We start from the raw sequence: 8,931 nt of genomic DNA, 5'->3' as shown, positions 1-8,931 counted from the left end.
TGGTCACCAGCTGTGTGCACAGCACTGCTCTAGGTGCTTGGGGACATGGGGGAAGTAAGAGCTCCCTCCCTCCCTTCAAGAATCTACCTTATAATCACAATCGAAGAGAGAGAGAGGGGGAGTAGGTATCTTCTACCCATTTTACAGCTGAGAAAAATAAGGCCCGGAATGGGTATGTGACTTGCGTAAGCTCACACAAACCAGGCCAGTGGCAGAACCGTGACTAGAATCAAGGTTCCTCTAGACTGTAAGCTCATTTTGGGCAGGGAACGTGACTGATATATTGTTATACAGTACTCTCCCAAGCGTTTAGTACAGTGCTCTGCACCCAGGAAGGGATCAATAAAAATGATTGACTGACTCTCAGTCCCCAGTTTTTTTTCCACTGGGCCACTCTAGTCTCAAGTCCTCCTACCCACTCGAAGGTCTGCATTTTTCTGGGTCTTCTTTTATTATCCCTTCCCCATTCACTAAGTCACCTGACCAAAAACCACCCCTTCTCTCACAGATAATGAAACTAATAACAAAATAATGACGGTTTTTACATAACATCTGTATTTTTCTAAATTCCTTTCTCATCAGTTACTTCATTTTATCCTCATGATTCCCCTCACTTAGTATGTCTGGGTTTTGTTGTTGTTGTTTCCTAATTAGAAAAGTTTTTCCTTCTTTCTGTTACCAGTTCAGCCTTGCATATTATTTCCAGCTTGGCCCCTCGTACGATCTGTGTTTTACATATGACCAAATTTTTTTTTCCTTCATTTTATTTTACAAAAGCTGACTATTTACAACCACCTCATAATGAAATAATTGCATTAGCAAAAATTGCTGACCAAAAGAAGGCTGGTGTAATTGAATTTGCTTTCCCAAGATATGTTTGGAACAATACGCAGATTAGTATTTAGACTTTGAGCCCCATTTGAGGCAGGGACTGTATCCCAACTGACTTTATCTAAATAAATATATACCTGGCATAGGGAAGCCACAAAGCCTAGTGGGAGAGCATGGGCCTGGGATTCAGGGGACCTGGGTTCCAATCCCAGCTCCACCACTTGTCCGCTGTGTGACCTCAGGCAAGTCACTTTACTTCTCTGTGCTCCAGTTTCCTCCTCTGTAAAATGGGGATTCCGTGCCTGTTCTCCCTCCTACTTAGATTGTCAGCCCTGTGTGGGACCTGATTAGCTTGTATCTACTCCAGTGCATAGTACAGTGCTTGGCACAAAGTAAGCACTTAAAAAATATTATTACTGTTATTATTATTTTTATGACAAATCACAAATGGAACCCAACCAAACCTTGTAACTTTGTAGTCCCCAGGACTGGTTTCTAATGGACCTCTCAGAGTTTCCATCTGTTCGAGCTCAAGAAGAATTTTTCCAGGTTGGATGATGTGTCTGTTGGCCGGTGGGTGGGTGGGCACATAAACTGGCCATAAAGTGAATATTTCACTGTTTCTCTACATTTGGGGTTAGACGGTCGATTAAGGTTTGCTGCCATTTGTCATTGAAATTAAAGTTGGCGAGATGCATGCAGTCTTGCCACAGCCCTGTCAGAAGGCCCAATCCCTGTCGCATATCCCTTAAATAGGACGATTCCCATTAATGGAGGAAACTATTTGTTTCTTTTAATATTCCCCTTAACAGCAAGCAGTTGGGAGAGCAAGGAGAAGGGTCATATTATTATTGTGGTATTTATTATGTGCCAAGAGTTGGGGTAGATATGGCTTGATAGATGGGATATGACCCCCATCCTTCAAGGGGCTAACAATGCATTAGGTAGAAGGAGGACAGGGACTTTATCCCCATTTTACAGATGAGGAAACTGAAGCCCAAAGAGGTTCAGTGATTTGCCCAAGGTTGCCAAGAAGGCCAGTGGCAGAGCTGAGATAAGAACTTGAGTCTTCTGACTCTCAGTCCAACGGGGCTTTCATTCATTCATTCTCTCATTCTATTGTATTTACTGAGCGCTTTACTGTGTGCAGAGCACTGTATTAAGCCCTTGGAAAGTACAATTCAGCAATAAAAAGAGACAATCCCACACGGACCTTCCACCAGGCCAGGCTGCATCTCTAGTAAAAGTTGCAGTATGGAGAGATGAAGGCGGAGAAGGGATACGATTGAAGTAAACAAAATCCTGAAGTGTATGGGGCAGGATGGAAACAGAAATGGAAAGAAGAAGAAAGAGAAGGAGAAGGAAGAGGGGAAGGAGGAGGAGAAGCCTGGGAGTCAGAAGTACCTGGCTTCTAATCCCAGCTCCTCCACCCGTCTGCTATGTGTCCATGGGCAAGTCACTTTGCTTCTCTGTGCCTCAGTTCCCTCATATATAAAATGGGGAGTAAGACTGGGAGCCCCAAGTGAAACAGGGACTCTGTTAAACGAGATTAGCTTGTATCTACCCCAGTGCTTACAACAGTGCTTGACACACAGTAAGCACTTTAACAAGTACCACTGTTCTGGGTTTTTTTTTTTTTTAATTTAGTAGGTGCCAAGCAAATGCAATTGATTGATTGAGTCAGCTTGGATTCTCCTAACCAGTGTCTTTTCTACGGTAACTCAAATCTCGTAGCCATTTACTGTCCCTGGCTAAATCAGTTCAGGAACTTTCCAGGTGCAGGCCAAGGATGCTCGTAAATCACCCAAACCTCTTGGGACCCCAAAATCCCTCTCCCGCTGGCCAACCTGGACTTGTGAGGTAACTCTGGGCCAACTGGTTCCCCATTTCAGGCCTGGCCTATTCTGGATGTTATTGTCTATTGTTATATTGTCCTCTCCCTAGCGCTTAGTACTGTGGTCTGCATAAGGTAAGCTCTCAATAAATATGGCTGGCTGACTGACTGGATAGTCCCTGCCCAAATCATAATACATCATGTCCTGTCAGTGTGAGGTAAATCCACGGCTAAAACTTATACCTGGGGGCCCCTTATTAACTTGTATCTACTCCCGCGCTTAGAACAGTGCTTGGCACATAACTGTTACCATGATTATTATTATTAACAGCATGGCTTAGTGGACAGAGCCCAGGCCTGGGAATCAGAAGGACCTGGGTTCTAATCCCAGCTCTGCCACTTGTCTGCTGTGTGACCTTGGGTAAATCGCTTCACTTCTCTGGGCCTCAGTGAAATGGGGATTGGGACTATGAGCCCCAGGTGGGACAGGGACTGTGTCCAACTGACTGGCTTGTATCTACCCCAGCGCTTTGTACAATGCCTGGCACATAGTAAGAGCTTAACAAACACCACAAACAAATAAGTTCCAGCCTGGTGTCATCATCCTCAGTGGTATTTATTGAGAGCTTACTGTGTGCAGAGCACTTTACTGAGCATTATGGGGTTCATACCCCATGAGCACAGGATAATCTAGTGGAAGGAGCATGGACTTGAGAGTCATAAGGACCCGGGTTCTAATCCCAACTCTGCCACTTGGGCAAATCACTTCACTTCTCTGGGCCTCACTGACCTCATCTGTAAAATAGGGATTGAGACTGTGAGCCCTATATGGCTCAGGGACTGTGTCCAATCTGATTAGCTTGTATCTACCCCAGTGCTTATTACAGTGTCCGGCACATAGTAAGCGTTTGACAAATACCAGTTTAAAAAAAAGGTAGCTGAACATCACTGTGAAATATTTTACCAGTTCTGCCAACTCTTCCCCTCACCATTCTCCTCCTTTCAGTATCTTACTAATTTCTTTTTCCTCTCTTAATCTATCTCTAACTTTCTGACTCTAGGTAGTAGCCTGTCACAGGCCTTTCATCACCAAGGAATTCTCCCCCATTGGTACAAAATAATTTTAATGAGTTGGCTTTAAATCACTCAGTCACCTTGCCCCCTCCTATCTTACCTCGCTGATTTCTTGCTACAACCCAGCCCACCATGTGCTTCGCTCTTCTAATGCCGATCTTCTCACCGTACCTTGATTTCACCTATCTCAACGCCAACCCAATGCCAAAGTCCCACTTCTGGCCTGGAACTCTCTCCCTCTTTACATCCTACAGAACATCACTCTCCCCACCTCCAAAGCCATCACATCACATCACATCATCACATAGACTCCATCTAAACCCTCATTTGCCCTACTCTTTCTGCATAGCCCTTGCTGTTGAATTTTCCCTTTTTATTCACTCCACCCTCAGTCCCACCACACTAATGGCCATATATGTAATTTATTTTAATGTCTATCTCCCCCTCTAGATTGTAACCTCCCTGTGGGCAGGGAACATGTCTACCAACTCTGTTCTATTGTTCGTTCCCAGGCACTTCGCATGGTGGTCTGTACATAGTAAGTGCTCAATAAATCCCATTGATTGATTGATTGACAGGGTTTGAGGAGACATAAACCGCCGTTACCAGAATCTCCCTGGGGTCCCTGATAAAGATGGAATCCTGGCTCTGCGGATGACCCAGAAATGGCTCTGAGAAGAAGTCAGTCAATTCTGCAAAGCGGTGACTTTTAAAAATGCCTCTTTTTTTGCACTTTTTGCCAAAAAACGGAGCGACAGAAGGTTATGACACATGACAAAGAGGTAATTTTACTCAATTCCATCAATGCAAGGAAGACAGATGCTAGCCACTGGAAAGTATGGCCAATCTCATTTCATCTCTATTATTCAGAATCTCAATTTATTCCCAGATTGTCAGGGTCTTCCTGCCTCCATTCTTTCAACCAGGATTTGACAGAGAAATCACATGTCATTTAACCAGCTGATTATTTAATTCCATAATCTTAAATCTCATTTTTTGCCAGGCACTCCAAGTTAAGCATTCTATTTTATTTCAGCTAAATCACGCCTTTAATAGGCCGGATCTTAGTCGGCTGGAGATTTTGATGACTTCTCCGCCAATGTAACATAAAACAGTGTCTCACACATATACCTTTTTACCATTTAGCGCTGGGGTCCCAAAAGATAAATTGAGAACTGAGTGGGAAAGAGACATGAATGAATAATACCAGCAGAAGAACAGAATAAAATAGGAAGGAAACGTTAAAGCCCTATCAGTAAATGTCAAGTATGAAATTGTTTCATATAATTTGCTGCATTGGGTCTCATGGTAACCCAAGAGTTTATTGGATTTTCCTAGATGGAGACAATCTGAGCCTTCATCCCAAGGACAAGATCAAAGCAGTAAGTTCCTTAAAGCCCCAGTGCAGAGAATTAAAACCTCCTATGTTCTCTACAACACATTCTCCTGAAATGACTCCCAGAAAGCGATTCTGAAACCCAGAGTTTTCACCATGATGCTTCACCCTCCCACTCTGGTCGTCTATGCATTCATTCATTCATTCATTCAGTAATTCACTCTTTAGTTCATTAGTTTGGTTGTTCGTTCATTCGTTCATTCTGTTGCTATTTACTGAATGCCTGCCATTCTTCTATTTCCACTAATAATGATAAGACCCGACTGGACAGCTGTAGTTATGCTTGTGTGTGTGTGTGTGTGTTCATATATGTGTGCACGTGTGTGTGAATACCTGGAATACTCACAAGCCGCAGTCAACAGTGTTTACATATAATAATGATGGCTTTTTGTTAAGTGCTTAATATGTGCCAAGCACAGTTCTAAGCGTTGGAGGGGATACAAGGTAATCAGGTTGTCCCACATGGGGCTCACAGTCTTAATCCCCATTTTACAGATGAGGTAAATGAGGCCCAGAGAAGTGAAGTGACTTGCCCAAAGTCACACAGCGGACAAGCGGCAGAGCTGGGATTTGAACCCATGACCTCTGACTCCCAAGCCTAGGCTCTTTCCACTGAGCCACGCTTCTTCTCTACATGTGTGCGTGTATGTGTGCATATATATGCATATATTCATTCATTCAATCCTATTTATTGAGCACTTAATGTGTGCAGAGCACTGTCCTACCACTTGGGAGAGTCCAATATAACAATAAACAGACACATTCCCTGTCCACAATAAGCTTACAGTCTAGAGGACTATATATCGATATATCCTCTAGACTGTAAGCTCATTGTGGGCAGGGAATGTGTCTGTTTATTGTTATATTGGACTGTCCCAAATATATAGATCTATCTTTGATATTTGAAGTTATAGTAGTATATTGTAAAAAAAAAAACTGCATGAGCTACATATTGTATAGTATATATTATAGTACATAGAGTATTTAGTATATAATTTATTTCATAGTATGCAATATGGTAGTATATAATAGTAATAGTAGTAGTACTAGTAGCATTAATTAAATGCTCACTGAGGAAAGTGTTCTCTTCTAAGCACTTGGGAAGTGCCAAACAGACATGAGATGATCCCTGTTACAGAAGAAGATTGCATACAAATTGAATGCAGGATTGACTAGTCATAGGCACAGAACAGGCAACGTGGCCAATTGTTTAGAGGACAGGCCTAAAAGTCAGAAGGACCTGGGTTCTAATCCAAGCTCCATAACTTGTTGGCTGTGTGACCTTGGGCAAGTCATATCACTTCTCTGGGCCTCATCTGGAAAAATGGTGATTAAGACTGAGCCCCATGTGGGACAGGGACTGGGTTCAACCTGATTAGCTGGTATCTGCCCCAGCACTCAGTACAGCGCCTGGCACATAGTAAGCATTTAACAAATACCATTAAAACAGAGTTAAAGATGCCCTAAGTACTTAAAGGCTAGGGATGGATGATGGGATTATACAATTTCAGGGGCTGGAAATTAATCACTGAAGGCTGGTTGAAGGAGCTGCAATTTCAGTCTGTTGGATTTGGGAAGGGAGGGAATCCCAAGAAAGGAAAATGGAGTGAAACAGGATGGTCGACGGAGAGTGAGGTACTAGTAGAAGGTCAGTTTGGGAAGGAAAGCAGCAAAAAAAAAAGTGTGGCATAGTTTATAGAGCACGGGCCTGGGAATCAGAACGACTTGGGTTCTAGTTCTGGCTCTGTCATTCATCTGCTGTGTGAACTTGATCAAATCACTTCACTTCTCTGGGCTTCAGTTACCTCATCCATAAAATGGGGATTTTATAAAATTCCCATTCCATAAAAAGGATTCCATAAAAAGGAGGCAGAAACTCCTCACCCAGGGCTTCAAGGCTGTCCATCACCTCGCCCCCTCCTACCTCACCTCCCTTCTCTCCTTCTACAGCCCACCCTGCACCCTCCGCTCCTCTGCCGCTAATCTCCTCACCGTACCTCGTTCTCACCTGTCCCGCCATCGACCCCCGGCCCACATCCTCCCCCTGGCCTGGAATGCCCTCCCTCTGCCCATCCGCCAAGCTCGCTCTCTTCCTCCCTTCAAGGCCCTACTGAGAGCTCACCTCCTCCAGGAGGCCTTCCCAGACTGAGCCCCTTCCTTCCTCTCCCCCTCGTCCCCCTCTCCACTCCCCATCTTACCTCCTTCCCTTCCCCACAGCACCTGTATATATGTATATATATATATACATGCTGTATATGTACAGCACAGCACAGCTTCCTTCCCCACAGCACCTGTATATATGTTTGTACATATTTGTTACTCTATATATTTATTTATTTATTTTACTTGTACAGATCTATTCTATTTTATTTTGTTAGTATGTTTGGTTTTGTTCTCTGTCTCCCCCTTTTAGACTGTGAGCCCACTGTTGGGTAGGGACTGTCTCTATATGTTGCCAACTTGTACTTCCCAAGCGCTTAGTACAGTGCTCTGCACAGAGTAAGCGCTCAATAAATACGATTGATGATGATGATGATTGAGCCTGTGAGCCCCATGTGGGACAGGGACTGTGTTCACCCTGATTAACTTGTATGTGCTTGGCACATAGTAAGCACTTAACAAGTACCACAATTATTATTATTAGTTCCTTCATCTGTAAAATGGGGATGAGAACTGTGAGCTCCAAGTGGGACATGGAGTGCGTCCAACCTTACTGCATCAGCCTCCTCTCTGATCTCCCATCCTCGTGTCTCTCCCCACTTCAATCTACACTTCACGCTGCTGCCCGGATCATCTTTGTGTAGAAATGCTATGGGCATGTCACTCCCCTCCTCAAAAATCTCCAGTGACTACCAATCAACCTACGCATCAGGCAGAAATTCCTCACCCCCGGCTTCAAGGCTGTCCTTGATTAAAACCCAAGACCTTCCGGCCCGTGCTCTATCCCTAGGCCACAATGCTTTCGCGCATGCTCTTTTACTTATATAAGAATATAATTGTAAAAGAGCATATACATAAATGCTACTGGGAATTGTGAGTCCTTAAATGCTCAGGTGGAGCAGAAGGGAAGCGGTGTGGCTTAGCGGAAAGAGCCCAGGCCGGGTTACCAGAGGACCTGGGTTCTAATCCCAGTTCTGCCACTTGCCCACTTGTGACCTTGGGAAAGTCACTTAACATACATTTATTCAATCGTATTTATTGAGCACTGTGTGCAGAGTACTGTACTAAGCGCTTGGGAAGTACAAGTCGGCAACATATAGAGTCGGTCCCTACCCAACAACGGGCTCACAGTCTAGAAATAACACATTCCTGTGTTACTCTTTCCCCCTTAGACTGTGAGCCCCATGCAGGACAGGGATAATTCCAAGATGATAATCTTTGTGTCTACCCTAGCGCTTAGTACAGTACTTGGCCCATAGTAAGCTCTTAACAAATGCTACAGTGATTCCCGTCTAGACTGTGAGCCCGCTGTTGGGTAGGGACCGTCTCTATATGTTGCCAACTTGGACTTCCCTAGCGCTTAGTACAGTGCTCCGCACACAGTAAGCGCTCAATAAATACGATTGAATGAATGAAGCCAGTGTTTCTACAAGTCACCTCCTCCAGCTTCCATCCCGGTCCTTCCTGTCTTCCCACTCTGCTGACTTCCAAACCAGGAATTGTTTTTTATGGTATTTGTTAAGTGCTTACTATGTGCCCGGCACTGTACTAAGCGCTGGGGTGGAGACGAGCAAATCGGGTTGGACACAGTCCCTGTCCCTCACAGGACCAGCCTTACCATAAATGTCTGCATTAT

The sequence above is a fragment of the Tachyglossus aculeatus genome, chromosome 25 (assembly GCF_015852505.1).
Source record: "Tachyglossus aculeatus isolate mTacAcu1 chromosome 25, mTacAcu1.pri, whole genome shotgun sequence".
Classification (NCBI taxonomy): Eukaryota; Metazoa; Chordata; class Mammalia; order Monotremata; family Tachyglossidae; genus Tachyglossus; species Tachyglossus aculeatus.
The sequence above is the reverse complement of the archived record's forward strand: the minus strand, read 5'-3'. Positions refer to the sequence as shown.